The sequence below is a fragment of the Lonchura striata genome, chromosome 7 (genome assembly GCF_050655825.1).
Source record: "Lonchura striata isolate lonStrDom1 chromosome 7, ASM5065582v1, whole genome shotgun sequence".
Taxonomy (NCBI): domain Eukaryota; kingdom Metazoa; phylum Chordata; class Aves; order Passeriformes; family Estrildidae; genus Lonchura; species Lonchura striata.
Genome location: NC_140709.1, coordinates 5,768,615 through 5,786,378, shown reverse-complemented (window position 1 = coordinate 5,786,378; position 17,764 = coordinate 5,768,615). Strand labels below are relative to the sequence as shown.

Below are 17,764 nucleotides of genomic sequence, written 5' to 3'. Positions count from 1 at the left end.
CGCTGCCCGGCTCCCCCCGCGGGGCACGGCGGGGCCCCCTCACTGCCCGGGCCCCCTCACAGCCCGGGCCGGGCTCCCCTCACAGCCCGGGCTCCCCTCACTGCCCGGGCTCCCCTCACAGCCTGGGCCGGGCCCCCTCACAGCCCCCGGCCGGGCTCCCCTCACAGCCCCCGGCCGGGCCCCCTCACAGCCCGGCCCCCGCCGCCCCCGGTGCCGGAGGGACCCGCCCGGGCCGCAGCTGAGGGCAGCGGAGCCGGGGGCGGCGCGTCCCCGCCGGGCGCTGAGCGGACCCGCAGCCCCGGGCGGGGCAGCCCGGCCCGCACGGCAAGTTTAAAGAGGCGGCGGCCCCTCCTCCGCCCGCGGCCGCCCTGCCGAGCCTCTGGGAGCCGCCCTGGGCTGCCCGGCCCCGCCGCCGCAGGGAAGCGGCGACAGGTGAGCGGACTCGACGGCCATCCCCTGGTCCCGGCTTTATAGGGCACTCCTGTCACAGCTCCTTTCTCTGGGGAGATCTGCCCCCCCGCCCCGGCGCCCGCAGACGGCTGGGCAGCCACGGTGCTCGTGGGGAAATCCGACGTGTTTCTGCTTCGCGGCTCTGAGCAGACACGGTGAGACGGCCTGGGGATGCTCAGAGTGTCCTGGGAACACTGTTCCGGGGACATTGAGCCTGCCCTGGGGACACTGAACCTGTCCCAGGGACACTGAACACTGAACATGTCCTGGGGACACTGAGCCTGCCCTGTGGACACTCAGACTGCCCTGGGGACACTGCACCTGTCCCGAGGACACTGAACATGTCCTGGGGACACTGAGCCTGCCCTGGGGACATTCAGACTGTCCTGGGGACACTGAACCTGTCCCAGGGACACTGAACACTGAACATGTCCTGGGGACACTGAGCCTGCCCTGTGGACACTCAGACTGTCCCGGGGACACTGAACATGTCCCGGGGACACTGAACATGTCCTGGGGACACTGAGCCTGCCCTGGGGACACTGAACATGTCCTGGGGACACTGAGCCCGCTCTGGGGACATTCAGACTGTCCTGGGGACACTGAACCTGTCCCAGGGACACTGAGCCTGCCCTAGGGACACTCCGACTGCCCCGAGGACATTGAACATGTCGCGGGGACACTGATCCCACCCTGGGGACCCTGAACATGTCCTGGGGACACTGAGCCTGCCCTGGGCACCCTGAACATGTCCCAGGGACACTCAGAGTGTCCTGGGGACATTGAACCTGTCCTGGGGACACTGAACCCACTCTGGGAACACTGAACCTGTCCCGAGAACATTCAGACTGCCCCGAGGACACTGAACCTGTCCTGGGGACACTGAACCCACCCTGGGAACACTGAACCTGTCCCGAGAACATTCAGACTGCCCCGAGGACACTGAACCTGTCCCGGGGACACTGAGCCCACCCCAGGGACCCTGAGCCTGCCCTGGGGACACTGAACATGTCCTGGGGACACCACACATCTGTCACTTGGGGACAATGCGCTCTTGGGCACAGGCACAGGGTGATGTTCATGTGGGCTCCTTGTGCAGGGCTGCAGGGTCTGGGTAATTGTGTCCGAGCCTGTGGGGAGCCCCGAGGGCTGCAGGACCAAAGAAGTCACTGGGGTCAGATCCATTTAATAACATAATTTAATGAATACTTGCCAGATCCATTGCTGAGATAGCCGTGAGCAGGCTGGAGCAGTTGCCCCTGTGTTTTTGAGCTGCAGGAGTGACAACCAACCGTGTAAAGTGGCAACCTTGAAGGGGAAATGAAGTTTTGGGTGCAGGAGGATGGGTGGAATGGTGACCTCAGCCAGGTTTGGCACACGAACCACACACACAGCCTGGGCTGAAGCAGAGCCACCACAGCAGGTACACCTGGGTCAGTGCCTGTGTTTGCTCATCAGTAATTCCATGATGTGATACTTGAGCTCTCTGCCACCGTGCTGAAGTGCAGGTAGTGGTTTCAGTTTCCAAACCCTGCCTGCCATTTGCAGACTACTTTCCTCTTCATTCTCAGTCTCCTCTTACTAGGTCTGTGTTCAGGTTACATTTTGACTACCCTTGTATGTTCAACTGCTAAAATCTTTGTCAGTGGAAACAACTTTGCAATCCCTCTTGTGGCACTTGAGAACAGCCATGGTTTTACCAGATAATGATTCTGGTTGTTTGGTTATATCCCACTGATTCCCTTCCTAGCTCTGCTGCAAGGAGCCTTATAAAAAGCATTGTGTGGATGTGACTGTGCCATAAGTCACAATTGCTCATTTGAGTTTAGACAAAATGCTTTATCTATGACAAAAGAATGTGTTATTAAGGAACAACTTAAAATGAGTTCACTTGCAGTAGATTCAAAGACTCAGAGAAAACTGAAATAGTGATGGTCACCGAGTCAATGTATTATAATGAAATTAATGTAGTTACTTTTTGTAGCAGTATTCAAAAGTTTTTTTTCATAGAATCGTAGACTCTCAGAATAATTTGAGTTGGAAGGGATCTTAAAATTCATCTTGTTCCATTCCCTGTCTTGTGCAGGGACACTTCCCACTATCCCAGGTTGCTCCAAACACCATCCAGTCTGGCCTTGAGCACTTCCAGAGATGAGGCAGCCACATTTTCTCTGACCAACCTGTGTCAGGCCTTTCCACCCTCACAGGGAAGAATTTCACAGCTTCTTTGTGACCTGCTCTGGACTTGCTCCAACAAGTCCACATCCTTTGTGCCTTGGGGCCGCAGAGCTGTGGTACTGCAGGTGAGATGTCACCAGAGTGGAAGGGAGAGGATCCCCTCGCTCGACCTGCTGCCCACGCTGCTTTTGAGACAGCTCAGGATACGGGAGGATTTCTGGGCTGCCAGAGCTCATTGCTGGATCATATTGAGCTTTACATCAACCTTCACCTTGGGGATACCTTCGATCCTTTCTCTGCCCAGCCTACACTTATGCTTGGGATTGCCCTGACGTTATTTTAGTACCACTATTTGATACCCTGTTTAATACGGAACCATCAGAATAAAATATGCTGGGGTTTACACGTGTTAGAATTTAAATCCAAAAAGCTGCGTGGATGGGAAGTGGTCAGACGCTGCTAGGCGTGTGTTTAACGCTGAGAAATGGCATTTTCTGCCGTGCCGAAATTGCGTTTTTTGCGCTCAGCCTGTGGCGAATGGACACATCTCGGGCGCCCTCTGCCGCCCACGGGCGGTACCGCGGCCCCGCTCGCGGCGGATCAGCCGAGATTGGAAAGGCAAAATTCGGATGAAGTCTTTAGATAGATCTAAATATTTTAATAAATAAGTAAATAAACCTGCGCTCTATAAATCCAGGGGAAGCCGAATTTCTGTAATTGGCTTTTAATGGAACAATAGCGTTGGAACTTAAGTACTGTGGTTCTATCCTATTAAATACAAACACAGTCGATTCAAATGACATTAACTTTGTCACACAAGCTACCAGAGGCCTGAAATCATACTTTTTTCCAGATTAAGTAGCAGTAAATAATTGTAAAGTGCTTTGAAGATGAGGAACATCACACACAGTAAGCTCTAAGTATTATTGTTATTTGCATTACTTGCCAGAAAAGTCACCGTAGTGCCGGCTAAGAAGAGAAGGCCTGTGCTTTGCATTCCCTTGCTTTGCTGTGTTAGCATGATCTTCAAACATCATTTAAATGGGGATGGGCAAATTTTCTGGTCTAATTTTAAGGCACAATAACTGATAGGTGGTTCATCTCAGGAAAGAATGGTTGTATACTGCAGGATGTAATCCTAATCTCTTTAGAAATGGATTGATGAGCCAGCTGTGGAAAAAATAAACTAAAAGCTCAGGACCCTGCTAAACCATCTTGGCTGCTACAAAACAGTGAAAAATACCTGATTAACACATGATCTCTATCTAATGCTTGTGCATAAAGTCAGTAGTAACTTTTATTCCTTTATCAAGTAATTTGTCCACAGAAACAAGTTTGATGCCTGTAGTTAGCATCAAACCTTTATCAGTTTTCAGCCTCAATTCAAGTCTCAGATCTCATTCCTCTGAGTTAATTTAAAGCATTGACTTCAACTTTTACTTCTCTTAGTCCTGAGACTCCTCACTCTGTTTCCAGCTACTGGGAACAGTGGACTGGGAAGAGCTGCCTGTGTCATTCAGTCCATCTCCCTTAACTGCAGACAGTGAAGTGTGGGGATTTTTGGAAACTCTTCAAGATCATCCTTTAAATTAGCAAGTTATGAGTAAGGGAGTTTCCTGCTCCACAAATTCACATCTTTGGCATTTGAAAACCTCTTATACCTCTAATTTTCAAATTTGCTGTATTTAATAACTGGATCCTTTTACAGTCAACTGCTTTATGTTAATGAGCTCTTCTTCCTAATTATAATGTGTAGCCCAAAAAATTTAAAAGGTACAGATTTCTTATAAAATTTTATTAATCATGTGAGCCAGGCAGTTTCTCTCAGGCAATAACATTCCATTTCCTGTATTAGTCTACTAAAACTTTTCTTTTATCTGTTTCCATTGGAATAAATCTATTTTTTTTTAATGTGGGTGAGCATTCAAATGTAGATGCTGGAGTCTTGTGGAACGTCATTAATGCCTAATTTACCTCTGTTGAAAAGAGAATCTTTGATACACGATGTGGCAGTATTTTCCTTGTCTGGAATGCATCCCCATTATATTTTCTCTGGATTGTTCCAGTTGTTCCAATGTGTTATCCAGATCTTCACACTACTGAGTGCTGCTGTTTCTCTGTGAGTAGCATATTTTAATAGCAATTCCTACTTTGCTGGAATTGCTAATTAATTTATTGACTAGCTAATTAATTTATTGAATAGCAGTGTTCCCAAAGATCAATCTCTGAAGAACCCTATTAGTTATTTCCTCCCAGACCTTGAACACAGTCTGTTAAACCATACCTTACCCTCTTCACAACTTTTTCCTAATCATCCTCTCCAGCCTATTTGTTTCCCTCCATGACATCCAATCCTATTTTGATTGAAGTGCTGATAAATGACTCCATTTCTTTTGTCTATAAAATTTGTAACCTAATCAAAGGCAGGTAATGAAATATTTGTCATCCTAGAATAATCTACCTTTCCGAAAAAAAAATCCAACCCTTAAAACAAACCAAAACCCAGATTAATTTATCCCATATTCTATTTCTCTGTGTTTCCAAGCCTTTTTTCTCCTCCTTCAGGTTATTTTCAACATCTTTGCATATTTCTAAAACTCATATTTGCTGATACTGTGTTTCTCTTCATATTCTTAGGAATTTGATTTGCATTTGCTGTTCCAGATTTATACCAATCCTGATTTCACAGTTTTATTACTGATCTCCTCCCTCTGACTTGCAGTTTCCTATGTTGGGTATTTCAGAGTTCAGGAGTGAGAATTGTCCACTTCCACATCTCTGCTCGTCTGAGCACAGCAGCCTTTGGAAATCCATTTACCCAGGGTGTTGCATCTTCCATTTTCTCCTGCCCTTTGATTCATAATATTTGCCCTAAGATTCAGGATATTCTTTCACATTAAACGCTAAAGTAGGAGATTATTTTGAGGGAGATTGATTTTCTTCCAAAGAGAGAATGCCTTGGGTTTTTTCTTTTCCATGTACTTTTGGGTGAGGCTGAAGTGTCCTGGCTACTTTTTCACGTGATCCTTTATGACTCTCAGTTTATTACACTTTCTGACCTCTAATAAATCCATTAACTTGGATTGTCAATATTTTGCCTTAATTTGGTTTGTGCTTATCTTTAAATGCTAAGCTATTTTTTATCTAGATAGTCCCAACACACTCAACAGTGAGACATTAAGAACCCAAGTTAAACTTCCAAAGTTTATAAAATATTTTAGAAATGTCAAAACAGGAAAATGGGAAAGATTTTGGAAGGTACATTAAAGAGAAGAAGTAATGATGAAAATCTGGTCACAAGGAAAATGGGTTGTCTGTAACCGGTAAAAGAGAGCAATTAAATAAAATTGTTTTTAAAAGTCATAGTAGCTAGAGTTATTGCAGAACTAAATATTCAAAGAAAGCAATCACAGCATTTGAGGTCAGAGTGACTGCATTAACACCCTCGGGGGTTTTTCCCTACCTTCAAAATTTTTAATATGTTTTGCTCATCAGAAATTGATACATTATTTAATCAGTTAATTTCTTGCAATGGAACATTTTCTCATTTATAATGAACTCTCATGCGAGATTAATTTATGCTGTGGCTACCCTGTTTAATTTATGTTTAAGGTTCTAAGTTCTAAAATTGCTTTAGTTTTAAGTTTTGTTTTTGTTTTCAGAGTTTTTTTGAGAATCTAATTTTTTAACTATTTCTTTTCCTATAGAATATGTATAAACCATAAATGTGTACCATGTGCTTTGTATTTAACCCAACAGAAAAAAGATGCAAATCTGCATTATGACAAAAATATTTGCTGTGTAATTCTATTAAAAAAATCTAACTTTATAATATGGGATAAAAAGTCCCAGAGCTGTGCTAAAACTTTTTCTGTGACTTGAGAGATTAAATTTGCTGTTGCATTCATTTAGTACTGAAAAAATACTGTTCAGCAGATGCCTCCAAATCCACTTCCTTTTCATTTTATTTAATTTCTAAGTCATAATCTTTATATAAAATATGCTTTTTTTTACTGTCACCTTTCATATAAGGAGTGATAAGGAAATATTGGAGTAGAACATGTATAATTACTAATATCAAGGTGAACTCTGGCTACATCTAAAAGACAACTCCAATATAATATTCTTAATGGAGTTTCAGCAAGGTAGGGATAGAAATAGCTTAAAGGGATGATAACATGCCCAAGTGAACTTTTTCAGATATAGAGAAAAACATATCACATTATGCCTTAAGGAGGCCCTTTGTGGTTTTTAAACCCATCATTTTTCTGGACAAATTGGCCAAAATAAGGATGTCTTTATTTACATAATTTCCAACAGAAATGACTTGAATCACTGATGAAGACGTTGCGTTCTGCATTTCTTTTCACATTGTTTATCAGCAGATGTCAGATTGTGTTACTCTTTTTTTATTGTTCTAAATCTACCCAGGCTAGAGCACAGCACATGCCCCAGTGGCCTTTGGTGTCTTGAGAGATAAAACATCCAGAATGTGCCTTCTGTTATCAGAACAATTAGAGCAGGTTGACAAATGCACGAGCTCTTAGGTTAAATACATAATTGGTTATTTTTGAAAATTGACACAAATTCTTGATTTTCCTTATCATCTTCAACAAAGCTAAAGGAATTACTCACAATGGGGAATTTTTGAGCTTTCCTCATGTCAGGCCACTTTGAAGGAATTTATGTTTCCCAGGTGCTGCTTGTAATCTTGTCACCTGGAGGCTGAGGTGGAGAGTAAACACAATTCCTTCCACCTTCCCTTTCAGTTGTGACCCAGGTGGGGCCAGAGCTGTTGGGAGAAGAGGGAATTACCTTTGGAAGGTTTGTTCACTAGTGGGGAATCCAACACAAACCTCTTTTTCTTCAGAATCCAGACCAGAACCACTGAGGAATTTGGAAGCAGTGCTTTGACCCTCTGGAGAAACAGCTTCTCTCTAAGGATGAAGAGTGTGAGAAAGGCAAACTTTAAGTTCTGGCTCAGCTGTTTTGGAGAAATGGCAAAGCCACTGCAAAGGTGCTCTGTTTGTTCAGCATTGGAATAAATCAGATGGCCTCAGGAGCCTTCCCTGAAACACGGTAGTTTATGTTGTTTCTTGGTTTTCATTTGCTGGGATATTTTTTTAAAAGTCAGTGATCTCTGGAGACCAGGTGCTTGAAATAAAATAATAAATGTGGGTTTAAAGAAGCCTGGCTTGGAGGAATTGTTTTGGCTTTTTATTTGACCAGAAACTCAGGATAAGGGCATGAGTTTGCAATTCAGTTTGCTGTGTATTCCAGTCAATTCTCTTTAGCTTTGCCTTTTGCTCTGAAATCCATCTCAATAAGGCCAAGATGTCTAAAAGTGGTGCAGCTGGGTTATCTAAGGAGAGCAGCAGTGATTTTTGAGGGACCTATTGAATTCCTGTATGTGAGCACACCATGGTTTCTTCTGTGTTGACCTCAGACTTTACCATCCAGCTCAGGGCATAGATACCTGTATGAAAATCATAATACAGCAAGGAAAGTTACATAACCTTTGAGAGAACTGAAACAGAACAAGTTTCCTCAGTTCTGGAAAGGGTGATAGAAATCAGCAGCCTAGGTTGGTCTTGAGAGTACAGGAGTCCAAAATTGCATCTTGGGGTATCATCAATATCACCAGACCTGGAGCTGCTGGACTGAACAGGAGACAGCCCCCACCTGCTCATGGGGACACAAAGCTGTAAACTTGGTGGGACTGAGGGCTGAGGAACAGAGTGTTCCTGCTGCTGATTCTGAAGAGCTTTCCTTTCACTTTCAGCAGAAAGAGGCATATATATGTCTTGTTGCATTCATTTTTATCCACTGAGTTTTTGACAAATCTATCATGCTCTCATTTTTCTTGCAGAGATCTGTCAATTTTTTACGGTTGTAAAACTAAGTTGAAAAGACCCATGAAAGCCTCTGCCAATTTAAAAAGTTTCAGAGTTATAGAAAGAAAGATTTGACAGATCAATTTTTCTTTTCTTTTGAGAGTGGAATCAGGACGGAAGAAGACAAGAAAATATCTAGGTGGATGAAAAAAGGTTTCTTAAATCAAAAGACATTCTTCAGATGTGTTCCCAAAATTAAAACCTTATCATACTTCTTTAATCTGATGATTAGTGGAGGCAAGTGCTACTGTAACTTTTCAGCTAGCTAATGTTGTCAATAAAGTAATGAATTAAGGAAAATAAGATTTGTGGGATTAAGTAATTTATAAAAGACTGGTTTCTGCCATCACGTAATTCCCTCATTCTTATATCACATGAGGCACACTGTAGCCAGATTGCAAATATTTAAGTGTAGCAAGTAGAAATTTTCAACAGTGATTTCAAAATTCATTATAGGAGTCAAACCCATTGATATAAACAGGTAATACTCTCTTCTTTCTCATCAGTAGGGATGCTCTAGTCATTTCAGGGCAATAGTGAATATAAATATAGACAGGTGAAACCTGACATACACAGACTTCTTAAAAGTTATGTCCAAAAGCTTTGAAGTTACCAGGGATCTTTGTTTAGTAATTGCAATTTCCACAAGATGACAGTATTTGTAACAGTTTTCTAGAAACACCATAGTTAATTTTCTATGACAACCAATATTCAGGATAAAATCAATTGATACAAATGCTTTACAGAATAAGTTTTGCAAGACAACTCTTACTGTAAGGAGTAGATAGGTGCTGGGACATTAAAAAGAGGAAAAAATAGTTATGGTGAGGAGGCTTATGTCTGCTCTGCTTGTCTGACCTGTTGTTCAGAGGTTTATGGATTCTTTTTAGAGGTCAAGAAGAATAGCTTGGATATTTTTCGTAAGCTTGGATATACTTTTTATAAGTTGATTTACATTTGCAGTATTGGAATATTTGTGACATTTTAAAAGCCTTCCATCTGAGAAAAGATGGAAAATACTTATTTAACTGTTCAGCTGAACAAAGCAGCGGGGTCATGCAGTTAGATGTGCTTGCCTGCTAGGACATGGAAATTTCTTCACCTCACAAGAGACAGAGTGCCACAAATGAGGTTGTTATATCCATGATAACTTTTTTATTTCCTGTGCTTTTCCTGCAGTGTCACATCTGGCACACGTTGCCTCGGCTGTTTGCACATACCAAACTTTTCTTGCTGCTGCATCCCCAGAGTGTGCAGGTTCTTATCTGTGAGGGCTGGCAGTGCTTTATCCTGCTATTGCTCATCAGGGCAGAGAGAGTTAGCTAGTGCCTCTTCCCTTCCATTTGTGACTGCCTAATGAGACTCAAAATATGATCAGTCACTCTGTAGATCGTGTTCAGTATTAAAAGCAAATCACTGACTGTAGGCAGGAGGTCATTCAGCATTGCACTAACAGCTTTTGATATTTCTGCATTAAAACCCAAGCCAAGCATTATAGGCACTGAACCATCTGCAGGCCTAAGTAGGCTTATTGTTGCTTAACTTCTCAGAGCAAATGAAGAGGTCTGTTATGTACTTCTGTCTGCTTTTGTGTGAATCCTCTGCTGCTCTCACTGCTGTGTCAGAGTTGAATGAGATGCAAAGTTCTTTTATTTTATTAAGTGAGTGTTGCTGCTTTCTGCTCCCTGGCTCTTCCTAAGAGAATGTCAATAGTTTTCTAGAACAGCCTGCTGTCCCTGTAACCTCCTCCCAGTGGTTCAGCTGTCTGTGATCCAGGATTCAGCAATGTTTGTGCAGCCCCAGCTCAGACTTCTGAGAAACCTGCTGACCTGATGGCAATAGCTGGAAAAGAGCAGAGCTGTGCAAAGAAACAAGGTGAAACTGCAGAGATAAGGTAGGTGACAAAGGCATAATTGGCAGCTCAAGGATTCAAAAGGAAAGAGAAAACATGGAAAAATACACAATCCTAAGGAGAAAACAAGAGCTAAGATGGCAGCTCTGCAGCATCAAGGTTCAACCTATCCCAAGAACAAATAGAGAAAAGCCTCCTCACATGATATTCCTGGCTGGCAAATGTTGTTTGAAGGAGTCAGGTGGAGTCATCAGGTGGAGCAGTAAACTTCTCAAGGATTCGATTGGTACCTCATTATCCCTAGCAACTGTTTTTGTGTATTGGCCAGTAATGAACTGGTTTGTACTTTTACATGGTGTATCCCCTGTTTCCTGAATCTCTCTGTGCCTGTTAGAAGTTGCTTAAAGTGACCCAGGGTGTGTGTGTTTTGTACCCAATAATTTGACTGCTAAGCAAACTGCATCCAACGATGCCTTAGCTTTATCTAAGCTGGTTATCTCATGCCTCATCTTTTTTCCTCCTTTCTAATTCCTACTTCTCCTTCAAGATGAGGCCAGGTTATTAAAAACAATCTCAGACTTTTTGTGCTTTTGAAGCTCAGTGCAGTACTGCTGGCTTCTGCAGCTGCACTACCTCTTTGTAATCCAGGCCTTTTTTTTGAGACATAACTTCATATCCAAAGCATTGGTGAATGCAGGGAAAGTACAAGAGGGACAGATGCTGTATTTGAAACTTTTCTGGCAGTGTCAGAACTGAGATGTTGGTTTATAAACAGTTAAATGAAAACAGTTTTGTAGGTACAGGAACTTGAATAAGGAAAAGGGCTGCCTAGTGCAGGCAGTGTCAGAAAATACACTATGAAAGACTTGGTGAAACCTGAAACATTTTATTTAACAGTAAATGATGAAGGCTTAAACAGAAGAGTGAAGTATTTTGTTCTTGATGTGGAGCAGCCCTAACCTTCTAGCTGTGGTAGTGGTTGGCTATAAAGTTTAAGAAGTGTAAAGTATATTTCCACCTCCAGCACTGCCACATAAACTGGGTTTCCAACAATTTTCCAAAGTCAAATCTTGCCTGAGGTTTCTGTGTCTGTAACAGAGACTTCAGCAGGACAGCACTCACTACTGTGTCTGGCTGGATTGCTGCACTGAAGGTACTTCATTGCCAAAATCTTCCACTGATGGCATCTGGCACAGCTATGGAATCTTGCTGAAGGTGTGATACACCATATATGTTTTTAACCTAAACAAATTATAAGGGCTCTGGAGCTAAAGGATGGTTATAAGTGAGCAATCATGTAATTTCTCTTGGGTGGAGAAAACTGAATTGTCTGAATTTAGAATTTCAGAGAAATATTTTATTATACAAAACTTCTTTTGCTGAAGGTCTGAAGGAAAACTGGGAGATATACGCACAGCAGGCTGCCAGAGAGCATTTTGTCCCAGAAGGTTATCTAAGACTAAATCCTTTCCAGACACAGACTCAATCAAGAAAAGTGTAGCCTGAAAAAGCTGATTGCAAACACTAGAAGTTACACATCCATATGACCATAGTAAAAATTAAACATATTCTTCCTATTCATACACTTCACTAGAAATTCATTCTTTTTCTCATTTGTAGGTCCTATATTTGCTTCTTAATAGTGAGATCAGAGAGTGAAAATATTGCTCCTCATAAATTTTGATCTGTTGTTTTCAAGCTGCATTTAGGTGCCAATTAACCTAAACATTTGAAACTGTCTAGATCAGATATCATTACCTGCAACTGAGTGGCTGTTCTTTTAGCTGGACACAGCACAATTATGTTATTGCCTCTGCTAAATTGTGCCTCAATTTCTAGCATATTTCTACGTCCAGAACTCTTTCCCATGCATGAATTCCCATTCAAATTTATGCCAAATTCTGCTCACTTTGATGGTATCATCGTTTGTCCATACATAAAATATTATTTATATATCAGTTTTATTATATAGATATTTGTATATATATATATCTATATAAATATAATATTTAGATGACATATACAAATATAGAGATATATCTTCAATATGCTTATAGATATCTATGAAGAAACCTCTGTTATGCTACTTCATCCACCCTCCTTTAACTCTACTTTTAAACGTCTGCTGTAATTTTCCATAACTTTGAGTGTAATCTTTGAATTTCTAACTCTACAGAAAAACTCTGAACATTTCTGAAGGTAGAAAAATGAGACTGGCTGTAGGGAAGGAGGTTTTACAATCTATTTGTGCTGAGATATGTTCCAACAGAGGTTAAACTGGGCTATCATGTGAGGAGGCAGAAAGCTGGCTTGTACCTTTAGGGACAGCTGCTGAGTTCTGGCATGCCTGCTCATGCACTATTAGCACTATTTAAATATATAATGACATTAGATCCTGTTGCCCCTCTTTTAACCTTATCTTTGTGAAATGCTGCTTCAGTGAAGATCCTTCCCTCCCCCCAGTGTTATCCATCAGATTTATTATGGTCTGAAGAAATACAGGAGAAAACACCTGGAGAGAGAAGTCAGGGAGGAAATAGAGATTAATGGTAAGGTAATAAGGAAAAAGAGGTTATAAAAAAGGATGGGAATATCAAAGGATGGGAATATCAAAGACATAAAGAATTGTGTTGTCAGCTGCCATGTTGCTTGTAAATTGTGCTCAGAAACTGCAAAGCAATAGTTGCAAGTAGGATATAATGTGGCAGCATTAGAACTTGGAGTATTAGGCTGATGCAGACCTTTTACTGCCATTCTTTGCTATAATTGATGCCATTTTAATTGTCATTACCTTGGGATCTTTAAATCCCATCATCATTTTACTCCATTAATGCTGCTTAGCAATACAAAGGATTTTTGCAGCCTTCTTTGTAGTTCATCTATTGCAACTCAAAGCACACCAAATTTCAAAGGCATATTGCAATTTGAACTTTCTGAGATAGTCTGTGGCAATAATTGCCTAGTGATGCTCTCCATGGATGAGCAGCTGGTTTCAACTTCTGTTCCTTGACAGATGGACTTTTGGAGATTAAATAATCTGGGGAGCTGCCAGGAGAAGCTTGGGGGAGCACATGTGCCTCCTGACAGACACTGGGAGTCCTGGGGCAGCAGGACAGGGGAGGGAGAGGCCTGATCTGGGTGCCCAGAGCTCAGAGGCTGGAAGGAGCCTGTGGCTCATGAGCCCCACCAGGAGCACAGGAGTCACAGGCAGTGCTTCCATCAGTGCTGTGCACTCCAGCTATCCTGCCTCTGGCATGGGAGCCATGGCCACTACCCTCACAGGCTCAAAACAAATGGACTTGCTGCTTTAAAACATCCATGAGCTCTCATGTGATGGAAGACCCTTCTGAGGCCTTGTTTTATTAAGATCAATTGTGTGATATGTTGTAATTTAAAAGCACTATGTTGTTGACAAAAGGGTTTTCTTTCCCCACAGTGCTGAGGCAGCTCCTACTTGTAATGAGGAAAAAGTGGAATTTTAGCTGCTTCTGAGGGACAGAATAAGGCTAATGAAATCATGTCAGGTGAGGAAAAGCACACCAGCAAACTAAAATAGGTTCTTGTTTCTTTAGCATTTATTTTGAAATGACCAAGTAATTCTGGCTGTAGAACCAACATGACACAGGAGATGTATGAGCTCTTTGTGGACTCTTAGCATTTTAATAAAATTTTCAGAAAAATACACTGTTAAACTTCTATATTGTCAGAAAGTGAAAGGGATATATCCAGGTAGGACAGAGGAGCTTTCTATTCACTGTGAAAACTGTTATAAATACATTCTGAACTTGCTAACTTGAAAGAACCACATAGTGTAAATTGAAATAAACCTTGCATACAGAAATACACTTTTATATGTTGCCCATAACATTTAATATAGTTACTTACTCAGAGAACAAAACTGTAGATTGCAAGTGCAAAGAGCTGTGTACATTTCCTCAAGCACATTTTGGTTTTGGGAGTGTAAAGAATTAGAAATTTAGAATGAATGAGACATGTACATGATACTAACTTGGGAACTGTTTCCATTTAAATTATCATATGAAAACCAGCTGAGAGAGGAGTGAAATTTTGGAATTCATAATTTTAAATTTTGTAAGGTGTGTAGTCCTGGATACACTGCTGCGTCCTTTTATACAGATAGGAAAGAGAGAAAATATTATATATGTGTGTGTATTGTTTGATAGCAGGAAAGCACCCTGTGTAGTCAAGAACTGTGAAAAAGTTGGAATACAATAATTGGTTTTGTTGCTAGAATTGATGTCTTAAACTTCAGATACAGGGCTGGAATTCCAAACCTTTACAGACCTTTCTGAGTATCTGTACCAAGAGACTCTGTCTAGATTATCTCTGATTTACAGAAATCTTTTAATTTCTGATGTGCTTTTGTTTGGGAAAAAAAAAATCTCAACCAAACACCAAACCCAGAATCAAGAAAAGCTTCACAGTTTGACTCAGGCCCTGAAGGATTTTGTAAGAGACATGACTGCAATATTTTTCTGGGGAAGATAGGTAGGAGTAGGGGTTTACAAAGACCCAGCTGTTTCTGCCTGGGAGTTTGTTTCCCCTGTAAGAATTTTGGCAGTCTGTGTACTAAGCAGCCACATGCTGCCATCTACTGACAACAGGCCCCTGCAACAAATTGTCTCTCAGAATTCCAGAACTTAATTCATACACTGTAGGGGAAAACCCAGTAACTGAAATAAAAAGTCAAAACAAAAAATTGTTTGGAGTAAAAAAAATTGCAGTGAAAGTAGGTGAAACAAGTGCCATAAATCACAATTCTACACAACTCCTATATCTACAGGATATAAAAGTTGTAGCTCATGTGAGAATAAAAATAGGGGCGAGAAGAAACAATTTCTTTATGAATGAGTTTCATGTCTTTCCCAACACACTGAAAACAAGAGAAATATCCTGATTTTCCCTGAAGAATGATACCTGAGATGGAGATGGTTCTACAATTGTGCAAAGGGGAGAGTTGTGAGAATGTGTGCAGTCAACAGGACTTAGTGTGAAAGAGATTCAGTGGGGAAAATGACATTTGTAATCCCCTCTGAACGTTTTTAACTTCTCATCCTTGGATGAATAATGTGTCTTCCCACTTTTAACTCTCTCTGGGGGGCAGGTCTGCAAGGAAGGAGGGCTTGCATTTATGATATGCAGTCAACACATCATCTGGGGAGAGCATGAAAGCAATAAGCACTCTGCAGTGCTTTTAATGAATTGTTCTGAAAACTGGTTTTTAATGCATGACCTGTTTTGGTTTCCCAGGCTGCTGTACAAGATGCTAAGGCAGGGAGTGAGAGGGAAGATACTGTGTTTCTATGAGAGTTTCCTGCTATTTTTTCCTAAATATTTTGTATGTGAATGAAGAAATAGATGCAGATGCAGAGTTCAATGAAAAGTAACCTATATAAAAATCCTGACAAGTGGATGTTGACCAGAAAGTAAAACCATTCTCTTCATGATCACTCCTGCCATCTGCCTTTGGAGACCTGATGTATTTGCATTTGCAGGAGTCCATCTCCAAATTGGTGAATGTGAAAAAAGCATTTTCTAAAAACAGCTTAAAATCTCTGTGTTTAGTTGGATATTTGTTGCCATGAAGATCACATTTGGTCCTGTTTCTTGTTTAGGACACATCCATTTTTGGAGCTTCCTATATACATGTGAATGTATGTTTTTGAATGAATACATGCAATGCTGGCACAGGTTCTCCTATAATTTGAAATAGTGAATTTATTTGCTAAAACTTATAATTCTGACTGAGGAGGAACACTGGAAAGCACTTTCAGGAGTAACCTTCAGTGTTTTTTTCCTTTTCTCAATCAGAATACCATTACAAATACTAACTGTATTTTAGACAGCCATAGATAATATCAGTGGATAGAGGAGTAAATTCTTTGATGAAGATAAAATATTAGGAATAAGACAAGCCTGACTTTCCTTTGATGCATGTTGGCTCCCTATTAATTTTTTTGGTGTAATTTTACCATGCCAACACCTGGATTTTGTGACACTACTTTACAACTGGGTGTTGATAGTGTCCAGTATGTAGTCTGAGACCTGGGTGAAAGTTGGAGAATTGGAAACCGCACCTGCAAGTGCTCAAAGTTTGGTTGAGGAAAGGCTGAGCAGAAAGAGGAATGGGATCTGCCTCTTTCTGTGTTTGTAAATGCTGCCAGCAAGGTTTGTAACCTCTGTGTAACCAGAATTGTTTGAATTCCTGATGCTTCTGGCTGCCTATAGACTGCCAAATCACAGCACTGAGCTGAGAAAGGTGTTGGTTATGGAACATTCCTCCCTTTTTGGTGGATTTCTCTTCCACCCTTGTTTGGCTGAAGGAGCACAACAACTCCTGAATGACATCCAGCTGCTTATCAAACTTTTCCATAGAAACTCAGTACTACTATGATGGACCAGTTAGCCAAGGCTGTGTCCTGATTCAGTTTCAGAGTAGAATTGCACAGGATGTGTGGACTGGTCAGAAGGCAAACCTGGCTTCCATCTCAGTGGATTTCTATGTATTTGTTTGTATCTGTTTGGAGGCTAAAGTATTTGGCTCAGAGATGTCTGAATGAGGGCAACCTGTTGCCCACAGCAGAGATGCCTGCACTGCTGTGGCATTTTTCTCCACCCCTTTGGCCCCTTGCTTTTCTTCCTGCTAGGATCTGACTGTGGGAGTTCCCTATAAAAGTTTATCACTTTATTCAGACTTTCAGGGTGAGGGTGAGGACATATGCGTATCTTCCCTACTCTTTTTGGGTGAAGTCCAAAACTGGATGGCACCTGTTTTCTAGATCTGGATGGGCTGCAATCCAAGTTGATAGTTGATGGAAATGTCAGGAACAGCTGATCTGGAAGCAAGGACTGTCAAAACAGTCATGGCTTACAACTTTAAGACCATTTTTAGCACCAAACAAATAATGTTCTGTTATACTGAGCAATAGCAAGCCTCATGTTTTCTTTCTGTGATTTTGTCTTGAAATTTTGTTGTGAACTATATCAAATACTGCTGCTTTCAAATGTCAAATGCATGTACAGTCATAAAATTAAGTCTTGATCTGAATCTGCCCTACACCTAAACTCAGATATGATTCAGGCTATTTCTGATGAACAAAAACAGTAGGAGTTGGATTACAAAAAAGATACAAGCTTGTTCTAAATTGACCTTTTACTGAAGAACCTTCTGGAAGAAGTTGAACCCTATGCCATCATTTTTGTAAGTCTTGCTCTAAATGTATAGATCAGCCAGGCACAGAATCTTACAAGATTTTACTGCTGTGCCCAGCCCTAAGTAATTTCAATATGACTTTGCCCTGTATTAGAGCCTGTGCTTTCTCATGCTAAATATTTCCTCAGCTTTTGTGGCATCATGGGAAATTAAAAA

General features: G+C 41.5%; 1 long non-coding RNA gene across 8 annotated transcripts in view; it reads left to right on the top strand.

Moving 5' to 3' along the window:
* Window positions 1-177: 177 nt before the first annotated feature.
* Window positions 178-17,764, top strand: part of LOC146766874 (uncharacterized) — a 203,249-nt gene continuing 185,662 nt past the window's right edge. For 6 of the 8 annotated variants that reach the window (XR_014956677.1, XR_014956676.1, XR_014956680.1 and 3 more), the window contains exon 1: window positions 178-432. This is a non-coding gene — a long non-coding RNA (uncharacterized LOC146766874). Of the gene's footprint in view, window positions 433-1,335; window positions 12,924-17,764 lie in introns of those variants that run through there. The other 2 variants (XR_014956682.1, XR_014956681.1) reach the window with 2 other exon arrangements.